The sequence below is a fragment of the Rhododendron vialii genome, chromosome 1a (genome assembly GCF_030253575.1).
Source record: "Rhododendron vialii isolate Sample 1 chromosome 1a, ASM3025357v1".
NCBI classification, from domain to species: domain Eukaryota; kingdom Viridiplantae; phylum Streptophyta; class Magnoliopsida; order Ericales; family Ericaceae; genus Rhododendron; species Rhododendron vialii.
The window spans coordinates 28,680,519-28,696,384 of record NC_080557.1 but is presented as its reverse complement, the minus strand read 5'-3'; positions in this window follow the sequence as shown (position 1 = coordinate 28,696,384).

Below are 15,866 nucleotides of genomic sequence, written 5' to 3'. Positions count from 1 at the left end.
GTGTCTTGAGAAGGCTTAGATAATTGTGTGGAGGTATATTTTTTTCAGAAGAGAGAGTAAATGTAGTGAGAATTGAGTTTTACTGATTGGTGATCTTTCCCATAGAAAAATAAAAACATAAAAAAAAGTAAAAAGGGAAGACACCATATTATTGTGGAAAGAAGAAATTCTTGTTCTAAATGTGGGAAAGAAATGTAGGAAAGAGAGATATGGCGGAGTTGAAAAAAAAAGACAGAGAAGAAAACGAGGGCACGCATCGTTGTATTTGCCCTATGTGAGTTGTGATTAGCCTATTCTCGGACACTTGAATTTTTACCTAACCTTGAAATACTTTCCCGTACCTGATGTTATAACCCGGAATTGAAGTCCTATTTGATCCTATGGGCAATGGGTTGTAAATTGGTGGATAGAGAGAGTTTTCAATACTTGGCATTCCGTTCATGAGATCGTGTGTCCAATATAAAGAGCTTTCTTTTCGTGTCATCGTGTGCGGAGTATTTTGCTTTCATTTACATAACGTCTGCCCGCACATATTGAGTAATATGCATATTGTTTCGAGTAATTTCATTTGTTGAGTGCATGACACGGTGAGATTTGAAGTCGAGACTCGATCCGGAGAGAACTTTTGGTTATTTTTCACTTGTGACCGAAGCCCTTGTTCACACACACTGAGTATAGATGCCGTGGCTTATTTTTCCAACTTGATAGTATCCAGAACTACTTATGTCTGTTATCTCTTTTCGATGGCTTCATATTCTTTGTTTCAGATATTATTGAGCTGTCTTACAGGTTTTCGAATTTTGTGCAAAAAGAATTCACAGTGTTTGTGGGTATTCACTACTGAAAACCCTCACGAGACTCCACTCGTCCTCTAGGGATCGCCTAGGGGTTTAAAAGGCTTGTTGCACATGCTAAGTGCAATCGTGAGTCCTACGAAAGTGGCATAGTTAGAATTTATTTATTTTTATTTTCTTTGCTCGAGGACTAGCAAAGTGTAAGTTGGGGGGTGTGATAAGTGCCAAAATATACATATTTTGACCCTCCAATCTATATTTACTAGTCTTTTATATTTGTTAATTGATATTTATTTTGCGTTTTTATGTTTACAGGTTGCTCGAGCTCGATTTTCATGATTTTTGGGTAAAGATGAAAGTTAGCAAAAGTTTTGGGTTAAAGCGCGAAGTAGATGAAATCCAAGGGCCTCTATGTGATTCTTCCCTTCAATTCCTATAAAAAAAACAATTCTTTTTACCCTACTGAAAAAAAGAAGCAGCTTCTGGCTTCCCACGGCAGCTTTTCTAGAGAGGAAGGACGGACGAAACGGAGAACGGAGGCGACACAGAAGTTTCGAGTATTGTTTACTATTTTTCTTTCAAGTTTTTCTTTTAAGTTTTGAAGCTTTGTTTAATTACTTGCACTTCGATAACTAGTTTTAATTCCTGTTCTTAATTAAAGTTGTTCGTTGGAATTCGTTTGGTTGTTATCTTTTGCTTGATTTTCATTCTGGAATTATAGAAGCATGATGCAAATTAGGGTTTCTTGTGTTTCTTGGTCAATGCATAGTGAGTAGTCGTATAGGTAGGGTTACGGGATGATTAGCACGCTGTGACCAGTTCGGGCACTGCTCCTATTTTCAAACAGGTAAAATAAAATAAACAATTTTAGATTGGAAAAATACTTCCCGTAGACGAACCTAGGCATTGTCGGAGCCCATGTAAACGGGGGAATGGGGGTCCAAAACTCATTCTTCGCTGTGCGTGGGTGAACGGCGACCATAAGGGTTCGCATCTTTCGGGGTATCTTTTTCTTACTAAAATCAAACGTTTTAAGAACACTGAATGGAGCAGGTAAATCCAGACTGGTTGCGAGTGTTATGAACCCTACGACCATACCTCCTTTAAATATTTGAAAAGTACAATCAATTTCGTAGGTTTAGTTTAATCTCAAATCAACCGACAAGGGGTGGCTACCTAAGAGCCCATTTAAATTATAACAACCCGAGTTTTTGTTCAGCACACATTACCATCTTTGTGGATTCGACTCCGGTCTTACCGGATATTATGCTGCGTCGGTCTCCGCCCTACGCTTGGGGCAACCCATTAATTTAGGTCTAGGAATCGGTCAAGCAGTGCAACACCGTACGAGTACATCCATACGGTACAAAACCACACCAAAACGGTACAATACCTTATGAGTCCTTTGTTACGGTACCAAACACCAACAAAACGGTGCAATACCGTACGAGTACATCCATACGGTACCAAACCACACCAAAACGGTACAATACCTTAAGAGTCCTTCGTTACGGTACCAAACCTCACCAAAACGGTGCAATACCGTACGAGTACATCCATACGGTACAAAACGACACCAAAACGGTACAATACCTTACGAGTCCTTCGTTACGGTACCAAACCACAACAAAACGGTGCAATACCGTACGAGTACATCCATACGATACCAAACCACACCAAAACTGTCAAATACCTTACGAGTCCTTCGTTACGGTACCAAACCACACCAAAACGGGGCAATACCGTACGAGTACATCCATACGGTATAAAACCACACCAAAACGGTACAATACCTTACGAGTCCTTCGTTACGGTACCAAACCACAACAAATGGTGCAATACCGTACGAGTACATCCATACGGTACGAAACCACACCAAAACGGTGCAATACCTTACGAGTACGTCCATACGGTACCAAACCACACCAAAACGGTCCAATACCCTACGAGTACATCCATACGGTACCAAACCACACCAAAACGGTACAATACCGTACGAGTACTTCGTTACGGTACCAAACCACACCAAAACGGTACAATACCGTACGAGTACATCCATACGGTACCAAATCACACCAAAATGGTACAATACCTTACGAGTCCTTCGTTACGGTACCAAACCACAACAAAACGGTGCAATACCGTACGAGTACATCCATACGGTACCAAACGACACCAAAATGGTACAATACCTTACGAGTCCTTCGTTACGGTACCAAACCACACCAAAACGGTGCAATACTGTACGAGTACATCCATACGGTTCAAAACCACACCAAAACGGTACAATACCTTACGAGTCCTTCGTTACGGTACCAAACCACAACAAAACGGTGCAATACCGTACGAGTACATCCATACGGTACAAAACCACAACAAAACGGTGCAATACCGTACGAGTACATCCATACGGTACCAAACCACACCAAAACGGTGCAATACCGTACGAGTACATCCATACGGTACAAAACCACACCAAAACGGTACAATACCTTACGAGTCCTTCGTTACGGTACCAAACCACAACAAAACGGTGCAATACCGTACGAGTACATCCATACGGTACCAAACCACACCAAAACAGTACAATACCTTACGAGTCCTTCGTTACGGTACTAAACCACAACAAAACGGTGCAATACCGTACGAGTACATCCATACGGTACAAAACCACACCAAAACGGTACAATACCTTATGAGTCCTTCGTTACGGTACCAAACACCAACAAAACGGTGCAATACCGTACGAGTACATCCATACGGTACCAAACCACACCAAAACGGTACAATACCTTAAGAGTCCTTCGTTACGGTACCAAACCACTCCAAAACGGTGCAATACCGTACGAGTACATCCATACGGTATAAAACCACACCAAAACGGTACAATACCTTACGAGTCCTTCGTTACAGTACCAAACCACAACAAATGGTGCAATACCGTACGAGTACATCCATACGGTACCAAACGACACCAAAATGTTACAATACCTTACGAGTCCTTCGTTACGGTACCAAACCACAACAAAACGGTGCAATACCGTACGAGTACATCCATACGGTACGAAACCACACCAAAACGGTGCAATACCTTACGAGTACGTCCATACGGTACCAAACCACACCAAAACGGTCCAATACCCTACGAGTACATCCATACGGTACCAAACCACACCAAAACGGCACAATACCGGACGAGTACTTCGTTACGGTACCAAACCACACCAAAACGGTACAATACCGTACGAGTACATCCATACGGTACCAAACCACACCAAAACGGTACAATACCTTACGAGTCTTTCGTTACGGTACCAAACCACAACAAAACGGTGCAATACCGTACGAGTACATCCATACGGTACCAAACGACACCAAAATGGCACAATACCTTACGAGTCCTTCGTTACGGTACCAAACCACACCAAAACGGTGCAATACCGTACGAGTACATCCATACGTTTCAAAACCACACCAAAACGGTACAATACCTTACGAGTCCTTCGTTACGTTACCAAACCACAACAAAACGGTGCAACACCGTACGAGTACATCCATACGGTACCAAACCACAACAAAACGGTGGAATACCGTACGAGTACATCCATACGGTACGAAACCACACCAAAACGGTGCAATACCGTACGAGTACATCCATATGGTACAAAACCACACCAAAACGGTACAATACCTTTCGAGTCCTTCGTTACGGTACCAAACCACAACAAAACGGTGCAATACCGTACGAGTACATCCATACGGTACCAAACCACACCAAAACGGTACAATACCGTACGAGTACATCCATACCATACCAAAGCACACCAAAACGGTGCAATACTTTATTAGTACATCCATACGGTACCAAACCACACCAAAACGGTCCAATACTTTATTAGTACATCCATACGGTACCAAACCAAACCAAAACGGTCCAATACCCTACGAGTACATCCATACAGTACCAAACCACACCAAAACGGTACAATACCGTACGAGTACATCCATACGGTACCAAACCACACCAAAACGGTACAATACAGTACGAGTACATCCATACCGTACCAAAGCACACCAAAACTGTGCAATACAGTATGAGTACATCCATACCGTACCAAACCACACCAAAACAATACAATACCGTACGAGTACATCCAAACCGTACCAAACTACACATAAACGGAACAATACCGTACGAGTACATCCTTACGGTACCAAACCACACCAAAACGGTGCAATGCCGTACGAGTACATCCGTACGGTACCAAACCACCCCTAAACGGTCCAATAACATACGAGTACATCCATACAGTACAAAACAACACCAAAACGGTCCAATACCTTATTAGTACATCCATACAGTACCAAACCACACCAAAACGGTCCAATACCGTACGAGTTCATCCATATGGTACTAAACCACACCAAAATGGTACAATACCGTACGAGTACATCCATACGGTACAAAACCACACCAAAACGGTCCAATACCTTATTAGTACATCCATACGGTACCAAACCACGCCAAAACGGTACAATACCGTACGAGTGCATCCATACGGTACCAAACCACACCAAAATGGTACAATACCGTACGAGTACATCCATACGGTACAAAACCACACCAAAACGGTACAATATCGTACGAGTACATCCATACGGTACAAACCACACCAAAACGGTCCAATACCTTATTAGTACATCCGTACGGTACCAAACCACACCAAAACGGTCCAATACCGTACGAGTACATCCATACGGTACCAAACCACACCAAAACGGTACAATATCGTACGAGTACATCCATACGGTACAAAACCACACCAAAACGGTCCAATACCTTATTAGTACATCCATACGGTACCAAACCACACCAAAATGGTCCAATATCGTACGAGTACATCCATACGGTACCAAACCACACTAAAACGGTGCAATACCGTACGAGTACGTCGATACCGTACCAAACCACACCAAAACGGTGCAATACCTTACGAGTACATCCATACGGTACCAAACCACACCAAAACGGTCCAATACCGTACGGGTACATCCATATGGTACCAAACCACACCAAAACGGTGCAATACCGTACGACTACATCCATACGGTACCAAACCACACCAAAATGGTAGAATACCGTAGGAGTACATCCATACGGTACAAAACTACACCAAAACGGTCCAATACCTTATTAGTACATCCATACGGTAATAAACCACACGAAAACGGTGCAATACCGTACGAGTACATCCATACGGTAACAAACCACACGAAAACGGTGCAATACCTTACGAGTACATCCATACGGTACCAAACCACACCAAAACGGTCCAATACCCTACGAGTACATCCATACGGTACCAAACCACACCAAAACGGTACAATACTGTACGAGTACTTCCATACCGTACCAAAGCACACCAAAACGGTGAAATACAGTATGAGTACATCCATACGGTTCCGAACCACACCAAAACAATACAATACCGTACGAGTATATCCAAACGGTACCAAACGACAAATAAACGGTCCAATACCGTACGAGTACATCTATACGGTACCAAACCACACCAAAACGGTGCAATACCGTACGAGTACATCCGTACGGCACCAAACTGTACCAAAACGGAACAATACCGTACGATTACATCCTTACGGAACCAAACCACACCAAAACGGTGCAATACCGTACGAGTACATCCGTACAGTACCAAACCACCCCTAAACGGTCCAATACCATACGAGTACATCCATACGGTACCAAACCACACCAAACGGTACAATACCGTACGAGTACATCCATACGGTACAAAACCACACCAAAACGGTCCAATACCTTATTAGTACATCCATACGGTACCAAACAACACCAAAACAGTCAATTACCGTACGAGTACATCCATACGGTACCGAACCACACCAAAACGGTGCAATACCGTACGAGTACATCCATACGGTACCAAACCACACTAAAACGGTGCAATACCTTACGAGTACATCCATACGGTACCAAACCACACCAAAACGGTCCAATACCGTACGAGTACATCCATACGGTACCAAACCACACCAAAACAACACAATACCGTACGAGTACTTCCAAACGGTACCAAACTACACATAAACGGTGCAATACCATACAAGTGCATCCATACGGTACCAAACCACACCAAAACGGTGCAATACCAAACGAGTACATCCATACGGTACCAAACCACACATAAACGGTGCAATAACGTACGAGTACATCAATACGGTACCAAACCACACCAAAACGGTACAATACCGTTCGAGTACATCCATACCGTACCAAAGCACACCAAAACAATGCAATACATTAGGAGTACATCCATACGGTACCAAACCACACCAAAACAATACAATACCGTACGAGTACATCCATACGGTACCAAACCACACCAAAACGGTGCAATACCGTACTAGTACATCCATACGGTACCAAACCACACCAAAACGGTGCAATACCTTACGAGTACATCCATACAGTACCAAACCACACCAAAACGGTGCAATGCCATACGAGTACATCCATACGGTACCAAACCACACCAAAACGGTGCAATACCTTACGAGTACATCCATACGGTCCCAAACCACACCAAAACGGTCCATTATCGTTCGAGTACATCCATACGGTACCAAACCACACCAAAACGGTCTAATACCCTATGAGTACATCCATACGGTACCAAACCACACCAAAATGGTACAACACCGTACGAGTACTTCGTTACGGGACCAAACAACACCAAAATGGTACAATACCGTTCGAGTAGATCCATACGGTACCAAACCACACCAAAACGGTACCAAACCACACCAAAATGGTACAACACTGTACGAGTACATCCATACGGTACAAAACCATACCAAAACGGTCCAATACCTTATAAGTACATCCATACGGTACCAAACCACACCAAAACGGTCCAATACCGTACGAGTACATCCATACGATACCAAACATCGCCAAAACGGTACAATACCGTACGAGTACATCCATACGGTACCAAACCACACCAAAACAATACAATACCGTACGAGTACATCGATACGGTACAAAACCACACCAAAACAGTCCAATACCATACGAGTACATCCATACGGTACCAAACCACACCAAAACAGTGCAATACCGTATGAGTACATCCATACGGTACGAAACCACACCAAAACGGTGCAATACCTTACGAGTACATCCATACGGTACCAAACCACACCAAAACGGTCCAATACCTTACGAGTCCTTCGTTACGGTACCAAACCACACCAAATGGTGCAATACCGTACGAGTACATCCATACGGTACCAAACCACACAAAAACGGTACAATACCTTACGAGTCCTTCGTTACGGTACCAAACCACAACAAAACGGTGCGATACCGTACGAGTACATCCATACGGTACCAAACCACACCAAAACGGTACAATACCTTACGAGTCGTTCGTTACGGTACGAAACCACACCAAAACGGTGCAATACCGTACGAGTACATCAATACGGTACCAAACCACTCCAAAACGGTGCAATACCGTACGAGTACATCCATACGGTACCAAACCACACCCAAACGGTCCAATACCCTACGAGTACATCCATACGGTACCAAACCACACCAAAATGGTACAATACCGTACGAGTACTTCGTTACGGTACCAAACCACACCAAAATGGTACAATACCGTTCGTGTACATCCATACGGTACCAAACCACACCAAAACGGTACCAAACCACACCAAAACGGTACAATACTGTACGAGTACATCCATACGGTACAAAACCACACCAAAACGGTCCAATACCTTATAAGTACATCCATACGGTACCAAACCACACCAAAACGGTCCAATACCGTACGAGTACATCCATACGGTACCAAACATCACCAAAACGGTACAATACTGTACGAGTACAGCCATACGGTACCAAACCACACCAAAACAATACAATACCGTACGAGTACATCCATACGGTACAAAACCACAACAAAACGGTCCAATACCTTATTAGTACATCCACACGGTACCAAACCACACCAAAACAGTCCAATACCGTACGAGTACATCCATACGGTACCAAACCAAACCAAAACGGTGCAATACCGTACGAGTACATCCATACGGTACGAAACCACAATAAAACGGTGCAATACCTTACGAGTACATCCATACGGTAACAAACCACACCAAAACGGTGCAATACCGTACGAGAACATCCACACGGTACCAAACCACAACAAAACGGTGCAATACCGCACGAGTACATCCATATGGTACCAAACCACACCAAAACGGTACAATACCTTACGAGTCGTTCGTTACGGTACCAAACCACACCAAAACGGTGCAATACCGTACGAGTACATCAATACGGTACCAAACCACTCCAAATTGGTGCAATACCGTACGAGTACATCCGTACGGTACCGAACCACACCAAAAGGGTACAATACCTTACGAGTCCTTCGTTACGGTACCAAACCACACCAAAACGGTGCAATACCGTACGAGTACATCCATACGGTACCAAACCACACCAAAATGGTTCAATACCTTACGAGTCCTTCGTTACGGTACCAAACCACAACAAAACGGTGCAATACCGTACGAGTACATCCATACAGTACCAAACCACACCAAAACGGTACAATACCTTACGAGTCCTTCGTTACGGTACCAAACCACACCAAAACGGTGCAATACCGTACGAGTACATCCTTACGGTACCAAACCACACCAAAACGGTGCAATACCGTACGAGTACATCCATACGGTAAGAAACCACACCAAAACGGTGCAATACCTTACGAGTACATCCATACGGAACCAAACCACACCAAAACGGTCCAATACCGTACGAGTACATCCATACGGTACCAAACCACACCCAAACGGTCCAATACCCTACGAGTACATCCATACGGTACCAAACCACACCAAAATGGTACAATACCGTACGAGTACTTCGTTACGGTACCAAACCACACCAAAATGGTACAATACCGTTCGTGTACATCCATACGGTACCAAACCACACCAAAACGGTACAAAACCACACCAAAACGGTACAATACTGTACGAGTACATCCATACGGTACAAAACCACACCAAAACGGTCCAATACCTTATAAGTACATCCATACGGTACCAAACCACACCAAAACGGTCCAATACCGTACGAGTACATCCATACGGTACCAAACATCACCAAAACGGTACAATACTGTACGAGTACAGCCATACGGTACCAAACCACACCAAAACAATACAATACCGTACGAGTACATCCATACGGTACAAAACCACAACAAAACGGTCCAATACCTTATTAGTACATCCACACGGTACCAAACCACACCAAAACAGTCCAATACCGTACGAGTACATCCATACGGTACCAAACCAAACCAAAACGGTGCAATACCGTACGAGTACATCCATACGGTACGAAACCACAATAAAACGGTGCAATACCTTACGAGTACATCCATACGGTAACAAACCACACCAAAACGGTGCAATACCGTACGAGAACATCCACACGGTACCAAACCACAACAAAACGGTGCAATACCGCACGACTACATCCATATGGTACCAAACCACACCAAAACGGTACAATACCTTACGAGTCGTTCGTTACGGTACCAAACCACACCAAAACGGTGCAATACCGTACGAGTACATCAATACGGTACCAAACCACTCCAAATTGGTGCAATACCGTACGAGTACATCCGTACGGTACCGAACCACACCAAAAGGGTACAATACCTTACGAGTCCTTCGTTACGGTACCAAACCACACCAAAACGGTGCAATACCGTACGAGTACATCCATACGGTACCAAACCACACCAAAATGGTTCAATACCTTACGAGTCCTTCGTTACGGTACCAAACCACAACAAAACGGTGCAATACCGTACGAGTACATCCATACAGTACCAAACCACACCAAAACGGTACAATACCTTACGAGTCCTTCGTTACGGTACCAAACCACACCAAAACGGTGCAATACCGTACGAGTACATCCTTACGGTACCAAACCACACCAAAACGGTGCAATACCGTACGAGTACATCCATACGGTACGAAACCACACCAAAACGGTGCAATACCTTACGAGTACATCCATACGGAACCAAACCACACCAAAACGGTCCAATACCGTACGAGTACATCCATACGGTACCAAACCACACCCAAACGGTCCAATACCCTACGAGTACATCCATACGGTACCAAACCACACAAAAATGGTACAATACCGTACGAGTACTTCGTTACGGTACCAAACCACACCAAAATGGTACAATACCGTTCGAGTACATCCATACGGTACCAAACCACACCAAAACGGTACCAAACCACACCAAAACGGTACAATACTTTACGAGTACATCCATACGGTACAAAACCACACCAAAACGGTCCAATACCTTATAAGTACATCCATACGGTACCAAACCACACCAAAACGGTTCAATACCGTACGAGTACATCCATACGGTACCAAACATCACCAAAACGGTACAATACTGTACGAGTACAACCATACGGTACCAAACCACACCAAAACATTACAATACCGTACGAGTACATCCATATGGTACAAAACCACAACAAAACGGTCCAATACCTTATTAGTACATCCACACGGTACCAAACCACACCAAAACAGTCCAATACCGTACGAGTACATCCATACGGTACCAAACCAAACCAAAACGGTGCAATACCGTACGAGTACATTCATACGGCACGAAACCACACCAAAACGGTGCAATACCTTACGAGTACATCCATACGGTACCAAACCACACCAAAGCCGTCCAATACCGTACGAGTACATCCATACGGTACCAAACCACACCAAAACGGTCCAATACCTTACGAGTCCTTCGTTACGGTACCAAACCACACCAAAATGGTGCAATACCATACGAGTACATCCATACGGTACAAAACCACACCAAAACGGTACAATACCTTATGAGTCCTTCGTTACGGTACCAAACCACAACAAAACGGTGCAATACCGTACGAGTAGATCCATACGGTACCAAACCACACCAAAACAGTACAATACCTTACGAGTCCTTCGTTACGGTTCCAAACCACACCAAAACGGTGCAATACCGTACGAGTACATCAATACGGTAACAAACCACACCAAAACGGTGAAATACCGTACGAGAACATCCACACGGTACCAAACCACAACAAAACGGTGCAATACCGCACGAGTACATCCATACGGTACCAAACCACACCAAAACGGTACAATACCTTACGAGTCCTTCGTTACGGTACCAAACCACACCAAAACGTTGCAATACCGTACGAGTAGATCAATACGGTACCAAACCACTCCAAAACGGTGCAATACCGTACGAGTACATCCATATGGTACCAAACACAACAAAACGGTGCAATACCGTACGAGTACATCCATACGGTACCAAACCAAACCAAAAGGGTACAATACCTTACGAGTCCTTGGTTACGGTACCAAACCACACCAAAACGGTGTAATACCATACGAGTACATCCATACGGTACCAAACCACACCAAAACGGTACAATACCTTACGAGTGCTTCGTTACGGTACCAAACCACAACAAAACTGTGCAATACCGTACGAGTACATCCATACGGTACGAAACCACACCAAAACGGTGCAATATCGTACGAGTACATCCATACGGTACGAAACCACATTAAAACGGTGCAATACCTTACGAGTACATCCATACGGTACCAAACCACACCAAAACGGTCCAATACCGTACGAGTACATCCATACGGTACCAAACCGCACCATAACGGTCCAATATCCTACGAGTACACCCATACGGTACCAAACCACCCCAAAATGGTGCAATACTGTACGAGTACTTTGTTACAGTACCAAACAACAACAAAACGGTACAATACCGTACGAGTACATCCACACGGTACCAAACCACACCAAAACGGTACAATACTGTACGAGTACATCCACACGGTACAAAACCACACCAAAACGGTCCAATACCTTAGTAGTACATCCATACGGTACCAAACCACACCAAAATGGTACAATACCTTACGAGTCCTTCGTTACGGTACCAAACCACAACAAAACGGTGCAATACCGTACGAGTACATCCATACGGTACCAAACCACACCAAAACGGTACAATACTTTACGAGTCCTTCGTTACGGTACCAAACCACACCAAAACGGTGCAATACCGTACGAGTACATCCATACGGTACAAAACCACACCAAAACAGTCCAATACCTTATTAGTACGTCCATACGGTAGCAAACCACACCAAAACAGTACAATACCTTAGGAGTCCTTCCTTACGGTACCAAACCACAACAAAACGGTGCAATACCGTACGAGTACATCCATACGGTACCAAACCACACCAAAACGGTACAATACCTTACGAGTCCTTCGTTACGGTACCAAACCACACCAAAACGGTGCAATACCGTACGAGTACATCGATACGGTACAAAACCACACCAAAACGGTACAATACCTTAGGAGTCCTTCATTACGGTACCAAACCACAACAAAACGGTGCAATACCGTACGAGTACATCTATACGGTACCAAACCACACCAAAACGGTACAATACCTTACGAGTCCTTCGTTATGGTACCAAACCACACCAAAACGGTGCAATACCGTACTAGTACATCGATACGGTACAAAACCACACCAAAACGGAACAATACCTTACGAGTCCTTCGTTACGGTACCAAACCACAACAAAACGGTGCAATACCGTACGAGTACATCCATATGGTACCAAACCACACCAAAACGGTACAATACCTTACGAGTCCTTCGTTAAGGTATCAAACCACACCAAAACAGTGCAATACCGTACGAGTACATCAATACGGTACCAAACCACACCAAAACAGTGCAATACCGTACAAGTACATACATACGGTACCAAACCACACCAAAACGGAACAATACCTTACGAGTCCTTCGTTACGGTACCAAACCACACCAAAACGGTGCAATACCGTACGAGTACATCAATACGGTACCAAACCACACCAAAACGGTGCAATACCGTACGAGTAAAACCCATAAGGTACCAAACCACAACAAAACGGTGCAATACCGCACGAGTATACCATACGGTACCAAACCACACCAAAACGGTACAATACCTTACGAGTCCTTCGTTACGGTACCAAACCACAACATAACGGTGCAATACCGTACGTGTACATCCATACGGTACCAAACCACACCAAAACGGTACAATACCTTTCGAGTCCTTCGTTACGGTACCAAACCACACCAAAACGGTGCAATACCGTAGGAGTACATCCAAACGGTTCCAAACCACAACAAAACGGTGCAATACCGTACAAGTACATCCATACGGAACCTAACCACACCAAATGGGTACAATACCTTACGAGTCCTTCGTTACGGTACCAAACCACACCAAAACGGTGCAATACCGTATGAGTACATCCATACAGTACCAAACCACACCAAAACGGTACAATACCTTACGAGTCCTTCGTTACGGTACTAAACCACAACAAAACGGTGCAATACCGAACGAGTCCATCCATACCGAACCAAACCACCCCAAAATGGTACAATACCATACGAGTTCTTCGTTACGGTACCAAACCACACCAAAACGGCGCAATACCTTACGAGTACATCCATACGGTACGAAACCACACCAAAACGGTGCAATACCGTACGAGTACATCCATACGGTACGAAACCACACCAAAACGGTGCAATACCTTACGAGTACATCCATACGGTACCAAACCACACCAAAACGGTCCAATACCTTACGAGTCCTTCGTTAAGGTACCAAACCACACCAAAACGGTACAATACCTTACGAGTGCTTCGTTACGGTACCAAACCACAACAAAACAGTGCAATACCGTACGAGTACATCCATACGGTACCAAACCACACCAAAACGGTACAATACCTTACGAGTCCTTCGTTACGGTACCAAACAACAAAAAAATGGTGCAACACCGTACGAGTACATCCATACGGTACAAAACCACACCAAAACGGTACAATACCTTAGGAGTCCTTCGTTACGGTACCAAACCACAACAAAACAGTGAAGTACCGTACGAGTACATCAATACGGTACCAAACCACACCAAAATGGTACAATACCGTACGAGTACTTCGTTACGGTACCAAACCACACCAAAACGGTACAATACTGTACGAGTACATCCACACGGTACAAAACCACACCAAAACGGTCCAATACCTTAGTAGTACATCCATACGGTACCAAACCACACCAAAACGGTCCAATACCGTACGAGTACATCCATACGGTACCAAACCACACCAAAATGGTACAATACCTTACGAGTCCTTCGTTACGGTACCAAACCACGCCAAAACGGTGCAATACTGTACGAGTACATCGATTCGGTACCAAACCACACCAAAACGGTGCAATACCGTACGAGTACATCCAAACGGTTCCAAACCACAACAAAACGGTGCAATACCGTACGAGTACATCCATACGGTACCAAACCACACCAAATGGGTACAATACCTTACGAGTCCTTCATTACGGTACCAAACCACACCAAAACGGTGCAATACCGTACGAGTACATCAATACGGTACCAAACCACACCAAAACGGTGCAATACCGTACGAGTACATCAATACGGTACCAAACCACACCAAATTGGTGCAATACCGTACGAGTAAAACCCATAAGGTACCAAACCACAACAAAGCGGTGCAATACCGTACGAGTACATCCATACGGTACCAAACCACACCAAAACGGTACAATACCTTACGAGTCGTTCGTTACGGTACCAAACCACAACATAACGGTGCAATACCGTACGTGTACATCCATACGGTACCAAACCACACCAAAACGGTTACAATACCTTACGAGTCCTTCGTTACGGTACCAAACCACACCAAAACGGTGCAATACCGTACGAGTACATCGATTCGGTACCAAACCACACCAAAACGGTGCAATA